General features: G+C 35.3%; 1 pseudogene; it reads left to right on the forward strand.

The window, feature by feature from the left end:
* LOC143412104 (complement factor H-like) overlaps positions 1-21,866 on the forward strand; it is a 79,964-nt pseudogene that overhangs the window by 12,770 nt on the left and 45,328 nt on the right.

Raw genomic sequence — 21,866 nt, forward strand, 5'->3', positions numbered from 1 at the left:
AAAAATAAACATAAAAAACTAAGATATGAAGGAAACAAGGGCCAAAGGAAAGGACGTGGGATGGAACTGTGTTGCGACATTAGATGAGCTAGACTTGGGAATCGACTAGTAAAAACTGGATGGCTTTGAGCAAGCAGCATTTGAATAGAGATCTAAAAAATGAAGCAAAGCCAGTCATCAAAAATCTCTGGCTGGGGATGTGGCTCAAGCGGTAGCGCGCTCGCCTGGCATGCGTGCGGCTCCGGTTCGATCCTCAGCACCACATATAAACAAAGATGTTGTGTCTGCCAAAAACTAAAAAATAAATATTAAAAATTCTCTCTCTCTCTCACTTCTCTCTTAAAAAAAATCTCTAGTACAAATATTCTAGAGGAAGAAATAACTAGAGAAAAAAATCTTAAAAAAAAAAAGAAAAAAAACTAAAGAGAGACAAGTTTTGAAATGCTTAACAAATTATAAACAAACCAGGGTAGAGCGGTCCCAGTATATGAGAAGAGATTGGAGAAAATGGCAAGATACAGATTATATGTTTCCATTCAGGTGGAGGTAAGGAATGAAGACTCCTTAGTAAAAAGGAGATGTCTTAGAAGAATTTTAATCACAGGAGTGATGTGATCAGATTTGCAAAAATCACTTGTGGTTTTGTACAGAATGGCCTGAAGAATAGAAGAGCTGAGGCCTAGAGTCAAGTTAGGCTGGTCAGTAACAGAATGTGGGGAAATGGAGAAGGGATGATACTTTCTTTTCTTACAAAATCCAGTGATGCCACTTAAAATTGTGAAAGAAAGCACTGGAGTGTTAAAAATTATTTGTGGTGAAGAAAGGAAAGAAAGGAAAGAAAGGAAAGAAAGGAAAGAAAGGAAGAAAGGAAGAAAGGAAGAAAGGAAGAAAGGAAGAAAGAAAGAAAGAAAGAAAGAAAGAAAGAAAGAAAGGAAGGAAGAAAGAAAGGAAGAAAGAAAGGAAGAAAGAAAGGAAGAAAGAAAGGAAGAAAGAAAGGAAGAAAGAAAGGAAGAAAGAAAGGAAGAAAGAAAGGAAGAAAGAAAGGAAGAAAGAAAGGAAGAAAGAAAGGAAGAAAGAAAGGAAGAAAGAAAGGAAGAAAGAAAGGAAGAAAGAAAGAAAGAAAGAAAGAAAGAAAGAAAGAAAGAAAGAAAGAAAGAAAGAAAGAAAGAAAGAAAGAAAGAAAGAAAGAAAGAAAAGGTAATCGTATGAGAATTCCTTAGGTCTGATAAACATCTATACACAAAGTAAGATTATGAGGAGCTGGTAGGAAGAGATATGGCCTTATACTTTATTTCTTGTTAAAAGTAACTAAATTTGAAAGATCAAGAATTAGAAGTATAAACATAGTGTTTGAAATTGGAATAGTAAGCAGAAAAAAATTATGGGCCTCTGGGCCGAACTCTTTGCAGATGAACTACATTTTGGGTAGAGGTATTCCTTTAATAAAAGTGATTGTAATCAAATAAATTGATAGGAAACTTTGCAACTCTTTGTCCCAAAAACTTAATAAAGGCAAAGGAACTGGATTTATTAAAATTTTAAGGTCATGGAAAGTAGTCTCTACTTACAATGTTGGGAACTACATTTGATATTTAACTAATGTACTTTCCCGGTAATTGGGACACCACAAAATTGAAAGTTAAAGACGCACAGTCCAGCCTATAACTAAAGAGAAATTCTCCATGTCGCAAACTAGACGTCAAATTTCAATATCAAAACAAAAACATCAGGCTTTTTGGTATGGTGAAAGGTGGAGAGTGGTGGTGTTTTGTAACAGGATATTGGCACCACCTAGTGGAGAAGATTTTATTTGTTTAAATTATTAAAATCAAAGCTCTAATGAGGAAGCTCAAGTTAACCAACTTCACTAACACTAATGTTAAAATATTTTGCAAAATCTTCAGAGGGAAATCAATGAATATTACAGCCTACACAGATATTTTATTTTTTCACAAAATTCAATTTCACAGGAATGTTTTTGTTTGTTTTTATGAAATGTAAAACATTTTTTTTTTTTTTTGCTGAATATGTAGGACAGTTATGTTATTTTTCCCCTTACTTTTTTAGAAAAAAATTTTTGGTGGTAGATTAACATATTTATTTATTTATTTTTATGTGGTGCTGAGGATCGAACCCAGTGCCTTACACCAGGCAAGTGCTCTACCACTGAGCCCCAACCCCAGCCACTTTCCCCCTACTTTTTAAAAAGAAATCCAGAACAGAATGCTAAATAATTACCATTATTATAAAACCAAGTAATAAAAGAAGTTTGAGAATTTAAATAATAATCTAACAAATATGTGTGATAATATCTTCAAATTTATCATTTTTAAAAACTAAGATACAATCTTTCTAATATCACTGTTATTGTATCTTAGTTAAACAGCACACAGTCTTTAAAAAAAAGCATTAACAATTAAAATCAATAACCAGCATATTTATTTTTTCATTTGATTTTATTTTCTTTTGTTTGTTCTAGTTAGCTATACATGACAGTAGAATACACCCTTATACATCACACATAAATGGAGTATATTTTCTCATCCTTCTAGTTGTACATGATGTAGAATCCCACTGGTCATAGTCATATGTGTACATAGGGCAATAATGTCTGATTCATTCTACTATCCTTCCTACCCCCATGCCCCCATATTTATTAACTTTGTTTTTATTTTATATATCATATAATTAATATTACAAATAAAAATAATATGCAGATTTTTCTTTCATATTTTATTGTAAGATATAATACATATAAGTAAATAAAATAGGAACATAATCTATTACAAATAATTCTAATCATTCTGTTTTATTCTTAATGGCCCCCTCCCTTTACTCTTGATTAGTCTTGTCAGAATTGCATTAATTTTGTTTTGTCCCCAAACTAGCTTTTAGTTTCTTTAATACTTTATATATTGTGTATTTTTTTCATTTTATTATTTCTGCTCTTTTTACTAATATTCACTAATTTCTTTCTACACAGCTATTTTTCTAGTTTTTTGAGAATTCTCACTTCCTTAAGTTTTACCTCCTGTATTTTCATTTATTTTACCAAATGTTTGTGTATAATTTTGATTATTATTCACTTCAAAATATTTTCTAATTCTCATTGATTTTCTCATTGACCTATAGAAGACTTTATATATTTGTAAACCAATTTTTGTTTATTGCTATTTTCTTGTTTTTTTTTCCTTATAACATGGGGGAACAAGAATATATTCTGATTTTGATAGTTTGAAATTTATCAGAACTTGCATTATTATCATCTAATGTTATTTATTTTCATAGACATTTTATGTGTTTTTAAAAAATATTGTTGGGTACAGTGTTCTTTGTATATAAAGTAAGTCTTTTGTTTTGTAAGTTTTTCAAAATATCCTTAAGACTTTTCTTGCTTTGTTCTCATCAATTATTAAAGATGTCCACACTGTCTCCAACAGTAATTTTTAAACATATACACTTTAAGATTTTATTTATATATACACACACACACACACACACACACACACACACATATACACATACACACACATATATACATGTACACACACATACACACTTTTTACTAGGTGCTTCACATTTTATTTTAGTTTTTTTTTTTTGTACTGGGGACTGATTCCGGGGGCATTTAACCACTGAACCACATCCCCAGCCCTTTTTTATATTTTATTTAGAGGCAGGGTCTCGCTGAGTTGCTTAGGGCCTTGCCAAATTGCTCAGGCTGGTTTTGAACTTGAGATTCTCCTGTCTCAGTCTCCTGAGGTCTGGGATTTTAGCATGCACCACTGTTCCCAACATTATTAGTATTCTTGATGACTGCCATTCTGACTGATGAAGATGAAATCTCAGTGTAGTTTTGATTTGCATTTCCTTGATTGTTAATAATGTAGAATATTTTTTTCATATGTATTTGTATTTCTTCTTTTGAGAAATTTGTGTTTAATTTATTTGTCCTTTTAGTAATTGCGTTATTTGATTTTTTTGGTGTGAAGTTTTTTGAGTTCTTTATATATCCTAGATATCAACCTATGTCAGAAGAGTAATTAGTCAGATTTTCTCCCATTCTTTGGGTTCTCTCTTCACATCCTTAATTGTTTCCTTTGCTGTGCAGAAGATTTTTAATTTGATACCATCCCATTTATTAACTGTTGGCATTATTTCCTGAGTGTTAGGTAGTCTGTTGAGTTGGAGTGATGATCCGACATTGTCTTCTAGGAGTTGTACAGTTTCTGGTCTAATCCGTAGGTTTTTGATCCATTTTGAATTGATTTTTGTGCAGAGTGAGAGATAAAAGTCTAGTTTCATCCTTCTTCATATGGATAGCCAGTTTCCCCATTTAACTGAAACATTCAATCCATTTCTGTGTCATAAAATTATTGATGTGTTGCAGTTAAGATCTAACCCTTTAGCTTAATCCCTTTTACTGTATTTGATTCCTCTTTATGATCTTGCTGTCTTCTGAATTGGTTAATTTTCATGATTTAATCTTTCCCTTAAAGGTTAAAAATTTCATCTCAATTCTGCTTCTGTAACTTTGGCAATTAATCTAGGAATTAAAACTAGTTAATTTAATTCATTTGGACTGCTATAGCACACCATCATTAACTGGGCAGTTTATAAAAACATCAGATGTTTATTTTTGACAGTTCTGAAGGCTGGGAAGTGTGAGAAGGTGCCAGCAGAGGATCAACTGAGGACATCTTCTGGTTCATAGACAGCACCTTCTACTTGTGTCCCCACACAGTGGAATGGACAGGGCAGCCTCCTTTGTAAAACCACTCTAAAGCTTCTTTAAACATAGCTCTAATCCCCTTCATGAGAGCTCCACTTACATAATCTAATTACCTCCCCAAACCCCACCTCCTAATACCAACACATTGGTGACTAGGTTTAAACATGAATGTTGGGGAAGCAACAAACATGGATATCATAGCACAAGCCTTCTTAACAAAGTCTGATGCTAATTTATCACTCAGACTTCAGAAGAAAAGTCTAATCAGCAGAAGATTATCTAAATGTCAATCAGTTGATCAATATACCCATTTATCTATCTTGCTCTTAAAAATGATTCTTCCTAGTTGCTTAGGAAATTGTGGGAACAATCTAAGTCTGAAACCTACATGGTGGAAAGTCAGAAAGAGAAGGTCACAAACAGACTGGAACTCACAGGAAGGCAACTGCTGTCCATAGTAAAATTCCTTCCAGAATTTTTACCTTGAATAATCACCTGGAGTAAAGTCAATAGATTTATTGCATGCCCTCCTAGCAGCACATAGATTAGTGTTTGATGGAATACCAAAAGATGGAGGCCCAGCCATTTTCATCTATCAATTATTACGCCTATGTATGAGTATGAGTGCGCGAATGGGGTAACCCTACATCATGTACAACCAGAGAAATGGAAAGTTGTGCTCCATTTGTGTAAAACATAAAATACAAATTATTAAAATAAAAAAGAAAACTATCTCAGCTAGTTAATACCTTTCCACTCTTCTCAACACTGAGAGCTTATAAGACATCAATTCTCTTTTCTCTGTTTATACACCATTGTCATGTAGTTTATATATGTGTGTGTGTGCACACTTGTGTATTTAAACAGCATAAGATTACATATATTCATATATATATTTGTTTTGTAGTCAATGTTAATTTCGATTTACTCCTGTGTATATCATTTTCTTGGCTCTTCATTTCTTCTTTTATCATAGACCCTATATCAAGGGGCATTTTCCTTTTTCTGAAGTATAGTTCATTTGTTTTTGTTTTATTAATGTGAATTTATAGAGGCAATTTTCTCAAATTTTATTGATCAAATTTTCATTCTTGAAAAATTATTTGTGTATGTAGAATTCTATATTGGTAATTACAGCTTTCTCCAAATTAAAAAGATCTTTTAACATCTTCTAGCTTGTCACCGCTATTGAGAAGTCTGCTGTAAGTCTAACCATTAATTGTCATTAAATGAATCTGACTTTTTCTTTGGCCAAGTTAAGATTTCACTCTTTTCTTTGGTTTTCTGTGTATTCTTTAAAATGAAGCGAGGCATTCATACCAGGGATATCACCAGTTACCCGAGAGAAATCCTGCTTCCTCACGTGTTGAAGTATAACATTAGAGAAGCACACTGAGGCAAGCATATAAAGCAGGGTTTATTTAGAAAGGGGTAACACAGACTTCTTCCAGGAGGAAGAAGGGGGCCATGGCTAGTATCCTGGTATCTTAAGAAGTGAGGGTATTCTGCCTTTTTTTTTTTTTTTTGTCTTAGGCTTCCTTTGTTCTCCTGCTCTCTTCCCCGTATCTCTCTCCTTTCTGTGTATGTGACTAGGCCCAGGAGATGCTCAGGTGGAATGACCCAAAGGTGAGAAGCAGATGGACAGGGGGATTGGCCAGATGAAGCAGCCCAGGACACATTAATTAACAGCTTTTACAACTCCCTGGAGGGAGGGACAGCTCCTGGGGCAGATTACCTTAGCAACAGGTTGGAACAGGGCAGGTTATCATGATAAGGGTGGAGGAAGGGCTGTGAAGACCCTGGGGGGCAGACTCCAACTTCCTGGACTTACTCAAATTGGCCTCCTTGATCCAACCTGACTCGATTTACCTATCTATGTTGACTGCCTGGCTAATTCTGGCTTCACCAGCGTGAACCCATTCAGGGTCCAAATTGGACTTTTATTATTTTTGCCTAATAAACCTAACAAGTAACGGTCATGTTAATGACTGTTCTTAAGATAATGAATATATATATATATATATATATATTTTTTTTTTTTTTTTTTTTTTTTTTTTCATTTTAACAATTGATTTTTGGTAGTATTAGTGCTTTTCTTACTGGAAAGAAGAATGTAATTTTTCAGTTGTTTAATTTTGCATAGGCTTTTTTTATTTTAAAATACTATAATATATATGTTGTTTTTGAAATTTTTTATTCATTAAACTTTATATTTTTGATATTTAATAATAGTGTTTAAAACATTAAGTTTTCATTGTATATAGGGTAAGTATCAATTATGATAATGTACTGTGTATTTCAAGAGCTGGAGAAAGGATTTTGAATGTTCTAACTGCAAAAAAATAAATGTTTGAAGAGAAAGATATTTGCCCTGATTTGGACATTGTGCAAAGTATACATGTATTAAAACATCATAAAGACCCCATAAATATGTGCAAATAATTATCAATTAAAAAGATGTTTTCATCATGAAGAAATGATAGATCATTGAGAAGATAGATGTTTAGCCTGACTTAAACATTACACAGACTATACAAACAGGGAAATACCACATAGTAAACTGTCATTAGATGTAATTTTTGTTTTAATCTATCATTTTTTTTTCAAAAAATTAAAGAAAAAATGAAAATATTGATAAAATAAGCAAATATGATAGTAGATTAATGGCATGAAATATTAGTGAGTTAAACAACTGATAGAGTGTCAAATGAAGTGGATGGTTAAAGAAGATTTAAGAAAATATGTGTTCTCTTACATAGATTGTGGTGAGATGTGAACCCCTTTTCTGTGGCCCCACCCCTTTGGCCTTGTGCGCTGCATCCAACATGGCTTCTCTTGGATGGCTCTGCCCATTGCTTCCTACAGCTTTCCTTGGCAGATGTTCCATGTTACTAGAATCTCTGAATTCCTGAGGTCTCCACTGCAGCTTTAGCTTCATTCTCACATTTTTATGCATTTCTGTCTCAGGGGCTACCTGAAAGGATTCTGACCCTCCTGCACTTTGCCTGGCCTCCCAGGACTTCCTTTGAAACCTCAGTGGAGGCCTCCATGATCCCCAACTCCAGAATCCTACTCTTGAACAACTGGCACCACATAGATGATGCCAACTCCTGCTGCCAGCTCAAGGAATAGCTGGGCTCCTTGACAATGGTTGCAGGGGCCCTTGAGTCTAGACAACTGAACATTATTTAAGGACGCATGAGGAAGGAACTTCATAGGTCCCTCTTATGGAGGCAGGGTGCTCCTATGATCTCTTTTCAAATGAATTTTTATTTTACACCCTTAAGACTTCTATGGGTGTAGTTTTCTAACATGCCCTCAAGGAACCTTTCCTTGTATCTCTGTATACAACACTTAGCTTCTCTTTAGTGGTGGTAATCACTTCAGCAACCACATCTTCTTGGCCCCAATTTTACATTTACTTCTTTGGTCAAACTGAAAGCTTTTTGAATCTTTCTTGGGTTTCCTTTTGCTTCTGATTATCATGGTAAACTTGGATTAATAACCACCAGCAATACCCATGCAACTTTCTGAATTTGTGCTGCCTTGAAATTTACTCCCCAGATTAGTTAGTCCATCAACTATAGATTGAGACTCAAAGTTTCAGGTCATGGGCAAATTGCAGACAAATTCTCTGCTGTCATGTGACTGTACCTAACGTGACTTGTCTCTAATCCAATTCCTTAGAGTCCTCATTACATTCTGAAACCTCATGAGCATCGTCTTTTTACTGTTCATATTGTTATCAACATTGTAGTCTTCTCCGCTCCCACCAGAATTACCTAAAAAACTTTGCTTTTAACATTCTAAGTTTTCTCCAGCCTGCATCTCCAAACTTATCCAAACTCCTGTCACAAACCAGTTCAAAAGGCTTCTGAACCACATGGTCAGGTTACTCACAGCAACAACCCTACTTTTCAGTATCAATTAATATGTTAGTCAGCTTTTCATCGCTGTGACCAAAGTACCTGACAACAGTTACTTAGCAAAGAAATAATTTATTCTCAGTTCATAGTTTTAAGGATTAAACCTCTGAGTTGGTGAGCCCAAAATAAGATTTTTTTTACGAATTCTCAGTTGACATATAATTTTAAGCATCTAATTAATTTTAGAAATAAAATTTTAAGCATCTAATTTTAGAAATGTAAGACAATGATTTCATGCTTCAACATTTAGTATTATAGACTCAGTTGTTATTTTGGTGTTATCAAAATAAAATTTTTTCTGTATGTGTTTAAGGTTTTTTTGCTTTTGTTTTTTTATGTTTGTGTTTTAGCAGAGCCTAAATATAGGTTTCCTTTGTGTATATACTCGGAGGAGTTTGCCAAGATTTACATTTGTGTTTTGATTTCTCTAATCAATTTTAGGTACCTTTGAGCTATTAATTTTTCAGTTATTACTTCTGTCAATTTTCCCTCCTTTGAAACTCCAGTTATTCATATGTTCTGTTACTTGACACTGCATGACACATTTTTTTACTCTGTTTGATTTGTTCTTATTTATGCACTTTAGCCTTTCTGTATTTCATTTGTGGCATTTCTACATTAGACTTTCTTCAAGTTTAATATATTTCCCTCTGTGTCCATATGACTCATGAGACATTATTTCACATATTTATTCTGTACTTTCAGAATAACACATGATTTTTAGAGTCATTTTGTTTTGGTATCTTTTTATTTTTACTCATTTACATCTTCTTTATATAGTTTCTTTAACATACTTAAAAGAGTTATTCTAAAGATATTGATAGCATTGTAGCTTCAGGAGCTAAGTGTCTGCTATTTACTAACTTTATTTTCTCTTCCTGGACATACTTTTTCTCCTTTCATGTGTGCTTTAATTTTTATTTGAGTCCATACATTTTGTATGAGATGGAATGTTATGACTTAAGTTTATATAATTACTCCCACCAATGAGAGTGTTTGCTTTCTTTTGATCTAATTAAATTCATTTGGACCTGGGTTACATTTTAGTTTGTGTCAGTCCACTTCTAGTATGAAAATATGCAAAGAGAGGACTGTGTGTTTCTGTGTGTGTGTGTGTGTGTGTGTGTGTGTGTGAGTGCGCGTGTGCATGCGTGCAGGCACGCTCATATGTTTTCAATTGAGAAGCTGGTTACAATCTTGTTCCTCTATCCCAAAAGACTGATAAATTTACCTGCTTCTTTGATGCTTTAACTCCTGTTTTAAAATTTGATCCTGAGTGATTTTCAAATATAGCAAATATGTTCAATAAAGATACTGTTTACTTAAAGCAGGCCACTTTTCCTATTGGGACATTTTGTCTGAGAATATGGGAAATTTCAGTCCAAAACCTCAGCAGTGCCTTGTGCATGCTAGGTGAGCACTCTACCAAGTTTCAGAAAATTTTATGCTAAATGTAATCTCTCAAAGTTCATCTGGTTCTTCCTTTCTTCATTACCATTCCTCTATTTATTCAAATTCAGATCATCAATCTATATCCAGAGCTGGCAGTCATAACCAGGTAAGAAATAGCCAGACCATATGTTTGCATGAAATAGAGCTTTCTCACTTGGATTTAATTAATTTAATCCTCTCAATTCCACAATTTACTTTTAAACACACACACACACTGTTTTACATGCACACTGTTCTAGTCAGCTTTCTGTTGCTGTGATTAAAAGATCTGACCAGAACAATTGTAGAGGAGGAAAAGTTTATCTGAGGGCTCACAATTTCAGAAGTCTCAGTTCATAGATAGGCAGCTCCATTCCTCAGGGTTTGAGGTGAGGCACAACATCAGCAGGGAAGAGTGTGGCAGAGGGAAGCTGCTCACATGATGATCAGGAGGCAGAGAGACAGAGAGAGACTCCACTGGCCAGATACAAAATGACCAGATACTCTAATGACCCATCTCTTCCAGCCACACCCTACTCACCTTTATTTACCACTCTGTTAATCCCCATCCCCCCACCAACGGATACATTCACTGATTGGGTTAAAGCTCTCATAACCCATTCATTTTTCATCTAAACCTTCTTGCATTATCTTATAAGTGAGCTTTTGGGGACACATCACAACCAACCCATGATACACATTCCCACAAGGGATGGATCCGTAACCACATAGGTATTTTTAAAAGCAAAGTGAACCCTGACATACCATATGTTTGCTTTTATTATTAGATTGCCAAGGACCTCCTCCAATAGGAGATACAGAAATCCTGTTAGGTTCCTGGCCTGACCAGCCTTATCCAGAGAGTACTCAGGCTACCTACAAATGCCACCCTGGCTACAGAACACTTGGCACCATCAAAAGGGTATGCAGAAATGGAGAATGGGTGGCTCTTAATCCAGCCAGGATATGTCAGAGTAAGTACTTCACTTTTTTAAACAATACTTATTCTTAAGTTTTAGGTGGGCACAATATCTTTATTTTACATTTATGTGGTGCTGAGGATTGAACCCAGTGCCTCTTGCATGCTATGTGAGCACTCTACCACTGAGCCACTACCCCAGCCCCGAATACTTAATTTTTTTTGTGAAACTTATGAAATCTTTTAGTTGTGAAAATGCTTAATACTTGATATTGTAACAATAATGGTTGAATTATATCATTCTTATCATTTTAATACAAAACAATATATGATTATTTTAAAAAAGAGGACAGTAATCCGACAAAATTCAAAAATATATTCAATTATAAAATAATAGCTTTGCTATTTTCAATTTTCCTTATATTCAATGTTGTCCTCTAATTAAATGCCAAATATCTTTGTCCACCAACTCCTACATAAAATGTGTTCCCTGTATAACATACTAACACACACACATACATACATATATATATATATATATATATATATATATATATATATATTATTTTTATTTTAGGGAAGCCCTGTGGACATCCTGGGGATACTCCATTTGGTTCTTTTCATCTTGAAGTAGGAAATAAATTTGAATATGGTCAAAAGTTGTTTATAAATGTGATGAGGTGTATGTAGTCAATATCGAAAAGGTTTATAACTCAAATACTAAAGAGGAACTGTACTAATTTATATACACAAGTAACTTGAAAATTAAGGTACAATATAAATTATTATATGTGTATATCATACTCTTTTCTTAACATTAAGAAATTCAAGCTGTAATTACTCTAATATAGTATTATTATAAGTATATGGATAAACAGTTCACATGTAAGTAAATGTTCACCCAAGGAATCTTTTCTACATTGTACTATTTGCAGGGTATTTTGGGTTATTTATGTTGGGGATACTTGGACATATAATAAAATTATAAATTTATAAAATTTAGGAAGAAGCAATTCTTTGGTTGTAAGTTTTACTTATAAATGCTATTATTTAAATTTCCATGTTATACAAATTCTTTTTCTCATTCATATAAAAAATGCTACTCTTTCAGAATCAAACCAACCAGTCAGGACCTGACTGATCTCATCACGTACCTCCTTACTATTTGTTCTTCTCTATTATTCCTCTCTAGGTCAAAAACTTATTTTGCAGAAAATTTTGTATATTAGAAAGCCATGATATGATCACTGTAATTTTATTCTAAACAAGAAGAATCAAGAGATTATAAATTGAATCATTATTCTCCCTTCATACATTTCTTGATTTGGAGCAAGAAAATGTAATAGTTTAAAGGTCAGGCTTGACACTAAACCCATGTTGCAAATCTTCAACTCTCAGTATCTGTGTGTAAAATAGGTCTTCACTTGAATTTTGCTCTCTTTTTAAAGTGAACACATATCATGTGCATCATGGGATTAGTGAGAGAAAGAAATAAGATCCATACTTGAAGCCCTTAAAAGAGATCCTGGAATATTTCAAATGCCCAATAAGTTTTAGTTATTAATAGTTTGGCCTCTTCAGAGGAAGTTTTTCAAACACATTTTCAGTCCAACTCTCAGTCATTACTACTGTCTTCTTCATATGTAACCAAGTAGGTTAAACCAATCTGGGCCTGAACTTTTTGATTTGCTCTATTTCTGAAATCTCCCTGTATTTCTAGAAAAGTCTTCCCTTTAGGTTCCAACAATGACTTGGAAAGGAATCAAAATCCATACATTTCTTTTACTTGATTTCCTCAATTGTAACAATTAATATTTATAACTTGTTAAAGAAATTAGCTACAGACTTGCCTCTGATTCTGGCTCTCTTTACCTCACCCTGTGTCCACTAGGGGTAACTCTGCTATAGCTTCACTATGAGAGTTTCTGCTATTCTCAGTCTCCAACAGAACTTTGTCAGTGAAATCACTGATATTTATCAGTGAAATGAAGTGTTGAGATCATCCAGCAAACTAAAATAATTTATGTTATTTTAAAATTGTTTTATTTAAAATAAATTAAACTCTTAAATTTATTTTCAAGGGGATATAAATCTTTTGACCGGGTTATAGATAGTGAAGTAGATTTAATTTTTTTTTTTGTATTTGTAGATGGACAGCATGCCTTTATTTTATTTGTTTATTTTTATGTGGTGCTGAGGATTGAACCCAGTGCCTCACATGTGCAAGGCAAGCACTTTGCCACTGAGCTACAGCCCCAGCCCAGTGAAGTAGATTTTTTTACCCCTTGGTTTCTGTCAACTAATCCTTTTTGATCTTTTGCTTTTAGTTATTTCCCTTGCAGAATACTAACCATTTAACTGGATATTCAATTCAGATATCCAGTTTTATAATCCTACAGCAATTATAAAAATTTTGAGAAGTTTTGAAAAATCTTAATTTTTTTTTTTTTAATTATTATTCTGCTTGTCTGGGTTTGAGTATTGTGAGCTACTGTTTTTTGCCAATCACTATCAAACAGGCAACTTCATTCTTTTTTTTAAATTTATATATTTATTTCTTTAGTTTTTAGGTGGACACAGTATCTTTATTTCACATTTATGTGGTGCTGAAAACCGAACCCAGTGCCTCACCCACTCTAGGCAAGAGTGCTACCAATTGAGCCAAATCCCCAGCCCTGCAAATTCATTCTTTTTCCTCCCCTCCTCCCTCCAAATATTTGGACCATGGGAGGCTTTTGCAGAATGTTGCAGAATATCTGAAAAATCTTTGGGAAACAAATGGATCTCTGGTGCAGGTGGAAAAAAAATAACCAGAAAATCTGCTTTCTCTGTTAAGAGGGTACATTCTAGCTAGTAGAGAAGTTATAGGATTACCTTAGTAGTCAATTATTTTGTTTCCTTTACATGAGTGATACATAGAATAAATGCTTGGCTCTGTGACTAAAACTAGGTTTATGAAAATGTTTTATTTCCTTACAGAATTAGTCACAAATAAAAGCATTTTCCTTTTTTTGAGGAAGAACAATCCTTATTTGCAAATGAAAAAAGGCCCATGAAAATTATTTAGTGAGTCTGCAGGTCTTTCAAAGAAAAGAAGAGAGGGGGAGAGAAAGACATTTAAGACAGGAAGGAAGGAAGAAAGGAAGGAAAGAACAAATGATGGTAGGAAGGGAGAAAGGATAGTAGGGAAGGTAAAATAAAGGAAGAGAAAAAGAAGGAAGGAAACGTATAAGTAGCTAATTTTCCATAAAATGGAGTTTTTGAGAGACATTCAGAATAAGATTAAGCTAAAAACTGCATGCAAATACGTAATCTCTTGCCAGTCTGTTATTTTTGTGTTTTCAGGTATCGAATGTTAAGTGAGAATAATTTCTGTGAATGTAAAGCAGAAGGATGGACAAATGATATTCCTATATGGAAAGGTAATATAAAATAAGTTTACAATCTGTCAAGACAGCTAAACTATTTAAGCTATTTTAAAATGTTTGGCATCAAAACATCCTTAAGTTTATAATTAAATATTTTTTATTTAAATTATTTTTCTGGTTTATAATACAGTACAGTTCCTTCCCTTGCTGAATACTAATCACTTAACTGGATATTCAATGTGGATATCTAGTTTTATTATCCTACAGGAAGGTGGCTTTAAGAAACTTTTGAAAAATCTGAAAAAGTTGTTCTTTCTGCATTCTGCTTGTCCAGTGCAGCAATGTATCTAGTTATTTTGTTTTATTTTTTATTTTTAAGTTTATTTTTGGTACCAGGGAATGAACTCAGGGGTGCTCAATCACTGAGCCACAGTTCTAGTCTTTTTTAAATTTTATTAAGAGACAGGGTCTTGCAAAATTGCTTAGAGCCTCACTAAGTTTCTGAGGCTGGCTTTGAATTTGTGATTCTCCTGCCTCAGGCTACCAAGTCATTGGGATTACAGATATGTACCAAACACGCCTGACAAGTCATTTTATTACTACGTATTTTGTGTTTCGATATATCAAGTATAGGAGTTGAGGTTATAGCTCACTGGTAGTATGTTTATTAGCCATGCATGAAGACCTGGGGTTTATTTCCACTACCACAAAAATAAATACATAGATAAATAAGAGAGAGAGAGAACAAATAAACAGATAAATCAAAATCCCTTGGGATCCACGTTAAAACTGAGATTTGGGTTACTAAAAAAAAAAGGCCTATTGAATCAGTATCTCTGGGGTGAGAGAAGCACTCCTAGAATTTTCATTATAACAAGAATCCAGGGTCCTTTTACAGTAAAAAGGGCTGACTTCTACAACCTTGGATATTTGAAAATATTAAGTAAAATCAAAATAAGTACTCAAGTTATTTTGAACACTGAGGTGGAAGAGGAAGGAAATTTAAGAACAATTTTTCTATTGAAATAAATATTATGAAGTTTACTTTTCTATCTTTTAGAATGCTGGTTTATATTATTTGGGGGCATAAATGGAAATTTTGTATTTAGTCATTCTAAACATATATTTCTTAATAATTTGAGCTACTTGTTACCATAAAAATGCAAACTACCATTCAAAGTAGTAGTTGTTTGTTCACTTCCACAGAAAAGAATCAGAGATAAACAATAATTTTAATGTTACCTACTTTTTTTCTTTTGCAAACAGGTGTATCAAATGCTTCTAAAAATATTTAAGTAATTTTCTCTATTTTATCTTGCTGATGATTTTACACACACACAATTTCATTATAAAGTTTTCAAATTCTACTAGATAAAATTATTTTTGTTTTTCAGTTGTTAAGTGTTTGCCAGTGACAGAACCAGAGAATGGGAGAATTATCAGTAGTTCGATAGAACCAGATGAGGAATATAATTCTGGACAAGTCGTGCAGTTTGAGTGTAATTCAGGCTTCAAACATGAAGGACACAAAGAATATATTGTTCAGAAAATGGTCATTGGAGTAATGAAAAACCAAGATGTGTGGGTAAGATGTACTTAACTGATTGTTTGATTGTTCTTAGTTTTTCTTATGGAAATATATATTTAAAAACATTGTACACAATAATGAATATAAATAATTCTTAAAAAGCTAATGTTTATTAAGCATGTACAACATCCCTGAGTTGATCTTAGTTTTCTATATAAGTCATCTATTTTCTACCTACAAAACAGTTTTATGATTTATGTACTAGTATCATCTCTATAATTGAAGAAATTTTGGTGCAAAATTGTTTTAGTCAGCTTCTTGGCTGATTGATCAAAAAACTAACAAAAACAATTAGAGGAGGAAAAGTTTATTTGAGGTCTCTCAGTTTCAGAGGTCTGGGTCCCTGGATAGCCAGCTCCATTCCCTGGGGCTCAAGGGACATGATGGTAAAATAATGAAGCAATGGAAAGTAGCTCAGGACATGATGATCAAAAATGAGAAAGAGGGGGGGGGGGGAGAGAGAGAGAGAGAGAGAGAGAGAGAGAGAGAGAGAGAGAGAGAGACTGACTCTCCTCACAACATACAAAATGCATACCCCAAAGATACACCCCCGATGACCCACCTCTTCTAGCCACACCCTACATACTTTCAGTTACCACTCAGTCAATTTCTATAGGGTTAAGGCACTGATAGGGTTAAGGCTCTCCTAACACAATCATTTCACCTCTAAATCTTCTTGAATTGTCTCACACATGAGCTTCTGGGTGTTACTTCACATGTAAACCACAACAAAAATCAAACCATGCAGCCTAGATTACCACAGCATAGAGAGTCTAGATTTAAACCTAGGTTGTTATCTGACATCAACATCCATACTCTAACCATACATATATTGTTGTTGGCTCTTTTTTCAGGGTGGTGGGTACAAGGGATTGAACTCAGGGGCAATCAACCATTGAGCCATATCCTTAGCCCTTTTTTGTATTTCTTTAGAAACAAGGTTTGAGTTGCTTAGTTTCATGGAGTGGCTTAATGTCTTGCTGTCCTGAGGTTGGCTTTGAACTTGAAATTCTGCCTCAGCCTATGCTGCTGGGATTACAGCGTGTAACACCACTCCTGGCTGTAGTTGGCTCTTACAGATTGAAAGAGAATGCTCAGCCTTTCTGTGCTGATCTCCAGAAAAATCTATTTTTAATTCTGGATGCCAAATATTTATTATTTGTTTCCACTGATGCATCATGATGGCATTATATTTTTGAATAACTCATCTTTGATAACTTATTTCTAGGAAATGATTCTCTTTCATATTTATGCTGAAAGTTAACTATGAACTGCTGAACATAATTGAATCCACCAAATAAATAATTTTATTTTAGAAAAATTTCTAAGTCAAGTGTAAGCCACAATTTCTTCAGTTTATTTTTTCATGAAACTGCTGATTTGTATATCTTGATTCATCAATAATTTTGGCTTTTAAGTTAAACATTATGACCAATTAATTTAATAGTACCATACTTCATTTAACCTATTCTTGTTGGGAAGAAGTTTCTGCCATATTTATTTATTATCTAAAGCCTATGATTTATTCACATTTTTATCTAACATAAATAGTTCTTTGTGATAATATGTTAAGTTAAATACTTTAGAGGTTCATATATGGGATTTCTATGATCAAGGCTAGATGTCATGACTAGCAGAACCCTCTTGGAATTGCAGATGCTTAAGGAAAGTCTTACAGGAAGAGAGAGCTATTTTTAGGTGACCATGAAGAAGGCAAAAGTATGCCAGTCCCAGGAAGGTCAGAAGAGGAACACAGAAAGGCAGTGAGGCTTCAATAAGTGTGAAATCTTATTGTTCCTTATCCACTGTCCACAGAGGCCTTGTGTAGGATGCAGTCAGGTGATAATCAGTGATAAAACTGAAGATAGGCCAGTACAAGGTACTGAGAAGTTAATGCACCATTCTTAAGAACTTAGCTTTAATGAAGACTGATTTGGGAACTGGTGAAGGATTTCAAGTGGAGGAATAAAGTGACCATTTGAAAGTTTTTGTAGTTAAACCCAAGAAAAACAGATTAGGAAGATGGAAGAAGAGGATTTGGGAAATTCTCTTTATTATTGTCATGATCTCAGGGAAAAGTGTTTGAGAGAAGTGGTGTCAAAGATGATGGGCAGTTTTCTGATGTTATTGTTTGTGTGTTTGTTTTGTTGTGTTTTTGTTTTTGACAGAAAACCTGTATAGACCGTGAAGACACAAAAGCAGAATCTCAGTTACTTCCAAAGATGTAATGAAAAATGAGTTGACTAAATTTCCTTGAGAAAGTTTTCTGTTGAATAAGTACTCTAATCAATAATGAGAAAATGTTTTATTTTTACAGGTCACTTGGAGAAAATACTTATCACAGTAAATCTATATTCAATATCACATATACATTTGATGAGTATTACTATCAATTACTACAAAGGACTAATTTACCCTTAAACTAAAGTTGAAACATAATTTTACTCAGAATTTTAGCTTCTGGCAAAAATGAAGAGCAATAGATGATAACAACTGATGTTAAGAATATCAGATAAAACAGGCCAAAAGAGAACTTTTGTTTGGTTGGCTGATTTACCTAATGGAAACACAATTTCTATTTTTATATAAACACAACTTGGTCATAGTCCTTTAGTTCATAATAAACATTTTAGAATTTAATCCCTTGTATTTAGAAATTTCCTGCACATCACCAGAAATTAGAAATGGCCATTCTGTATCTCTGAAAAAAATTTATAAGGAGAATGAAATATTTCAATATAAATGTAATCAAGGTTTTGAAAACAGTGAATGAAGCAATGCTACATGCACTAGTTCAGGATGGAGTCCAAGTCCCTCATGTGAAGGTAAGGTTATTTTTATTTTCTGTCTCTTTTGTTAAAAATTTTATCAGGCCTAGTGAGATGGTGCACATCTGTAATCCTTGGGCTTGGGAGGCTGAGGCAGGTGCATCACAAATTCAAAATCAGCCTCAGTGACAGCAAAGTACTAAGGAACTCAGAGAGACACTGTATCTAAATAAAATACAAAAGGGGGGTGGGGGTGTGGCTCAGTGGTCAAGTGCCCTTGAATTCAATCCTTGGTACCCTACACCAAAAGAATTTTATTGGTTATTTATTTATTATTTATTTTGGTGGTACGTGGTATTGGGCCCAGGACCTTCTGTATACTAGGCAAGGATTCTACCATTCACTGAGCTACAGCCCCAACCCAATTATTTTAATTAATATAATCATTTTATGTAAGCAATCTATTTTTCTCAAAAAAAGAGTATTAAATTTGTAAGAATTAATTGTGCAAAGTCCTTTCGATACTTATTTGTATGACATATTCTCTCAAGATAAAAATAAATAGGACCAGAGGCTTAAATATACTATTAAGTAGCTAGTTCATGGTGATAAAACATTCCAGGAACAGAGTCAGGACTGTCATAGGCTTTCCAATTTCAATAATCTGCAAGTCTCAAATACATAGATTGCTCTTCTAAAGCCTAGAATTTGGCTCTAAAGAGTAAATTATGTTAACATCAGATGAGGTAAATCTCTATTTAGACAATGGAATTAAAGGGATCCAGAAAGTGGAGATTTTCATGAGCAATGGGTCTAATTTGGAACAACAGTGATGATGGTGCTGAAAAAGAAATCCTAACTCCCAGCTTCTTCATGGAAGGATGTCATGCAGATAGGCAGAGCACTTTTCCCCACAAGAAGTATATCTGAATATTGTGTTCTTTTTTGCCTACCTCCTTTTAAAGGGATGTCTTCTAACGATCATGACTTAGAAGAGAGAATATAGATAACTGAAGAATTTAAGAAATCATAACCATAAAAAATAGCAAGAAGACATAGCTATATTGTAGTAATTCCTGTCCTCAGATATTTGCAGGCATCTGAAAAGAAATGTTGTATTGGAGCACAACAATGTCCATTTATTTATGTATTGGGTATGGTTACTTTTATATTACATTGCCAGACCTAAGTAGTTGCAAAAGAGACCCTTTACAAAAAAGGTTTTCCAAAAAATAGATTGCAGTATATCAATATCTTAACAAACTACACTTTGTTTCTGGTTTGTGCTCACTTCTAATACAGTTCAGAATGGCCCTTGCACAGTATTTCACTGAAAAATCATTGCAGATTATCTGCATTATTTTTTTGCCCCAAAGTGAAGTGCTACTAAATGTTTCACATATGAAAAATTTTTTAAAATTGTGCAGGTATTACTTGAAATTCTTCATTACTTAACTGTCTTGGTGCAAGATTAGAATGCATGGAATGCTCATGAACATATATTAATGCAGTGGTATGGTAGGGACTTTCTCAGAACAAAGAAAACATGGCACCATTAAAATCACCATGCACATTCCACAACTCTATTTTAACACTGTTGCAAATCTATAGTATAGAAATATAATGCCCTCCAGCAGAACAGGCACAGCAATCCGCAGAGCGGCAGAGCCACCCCCCAAGCCTGCAAGGTAGGCAGACCTGCGACCCACCGGCAGGTCAGGCCCAGCAACCTGCGGAGGGGCACAGCTGCCCCACGCGCCTGCTAGGTAGGCAGAACCGTGACCACCAACAGAACAGGCCCAGCGGCCGGCCAGACACATCGCCCCGCCCCAGTTGGGGGAGGGGCAGAGCTGCCGGGCACCTGCAAGGTAGGCAGACCTGTGACTCACCAGCAGATCAGGCCCAGCGACCCGCGGAATGGCAGAGCCACCCCCCACGCCTGCAAGGTAGGTGCACCTGACACCCACCGGCAGGTCAGGCCCAGCAACCCGAGGAGGGGCACAGCTGCTCCACGTGCCTGCAAGGTAGGCGGAACAGTGAACACCGACAAAACAGGCCCAGTGGCCCACCAGACACATCACCCCGGTTAGGGGAGGGGCAGAGCCGCCGGGCGCCTGCAAGGTAGGCGGACCCGCGACCCACCAGCAGAACAGGCATAGCAATCCGCAGAGCGGCAGAGCCACCCCCGCGCCTGCAAGGTAGGCGGACTTGCAACCCACCGGCAGGTCAGGCCCAGCAACCTGCGGAGGGGCACAGCTGCCCCACGCACCTGCAAGGTAGGCGGAACCGTGACCACCGACAGAACAGGCCCAGAAGCCCGCCAGACACATCGCCCTGGTTGGGGGAGGGGCAGAGCCGCCACCAGCGCCTGCTAGGTAGACAGACCTGCATCCGACAGACAGAACAGGCCTAGCGGCCAGCGGAGGGGCAGAGCCGCTGCTCGTGCCTGCAAGATAGGCGGACCTGCGACCACCGAAAGAACAGGCCCACCGAAAGTACAGGCCCAGCGGCCTGCCGGAGTGGTAGGCACATTGCCCCAATTGGAGGAGGGGCAGAACCACCGCCAAAGCCTGCGAGGGAGACTTTGCAACTATACAAGAGCAATATAAATATATAGGGGGAAAAATCAATAACACAACAGTTTCACCAAGCAGAAAGAAACGCGATCAGTATGAAAAGACAAGGAAAGAAAGGACCACAAGCAATGCAGGTCAACTCAAGTTTAGAAGAGGTAATATCTGCAGCAGATGGAATGTCAGATAAAGAATTCAGGATATACATGCTTCAGATGATCTGGAGTCTCACAGAAGACACTAGACAGCAAAATCAGACAATGAAAGACCACTTCGACCACTTCGACAATGAATTACATAAACAAATCCAAGAAGCAAAAGATCAATTATACAGGGAGATAGAGGTCATAAAAAACAAACAAACAGAAATCCTGGAAATGCAGAAAGCAATAAACCAACTTAAAAACTCAATTGAGAATACTACCAGCAGAGTAGAACACTTAGAAGATAGAACATCAGACAATGAAGACAAAGTATTTCAACTGGAGAAGAACATAGACAGCTCAGCAAAGCTGTTAAGAAACCATGAGCAGAACATTCAAGAAATACGGGATAACATAA

The sequence above is a fragment of the Callospermophilus lateralis genome, chromosome 13 (assembly GCF_048772815.1).
Source record: "Callospermophilus lateralis isolate mCalLat2 chromosome 13, mCalLat2.hap1, whole genome shotgun sequence".
Lineage (NCBI taxonomy): Eukaryota > Metazoa > Chordata > Mammalia > Rodentia > Sciuridae > Callospermophilus > Callospermophilus lateralis.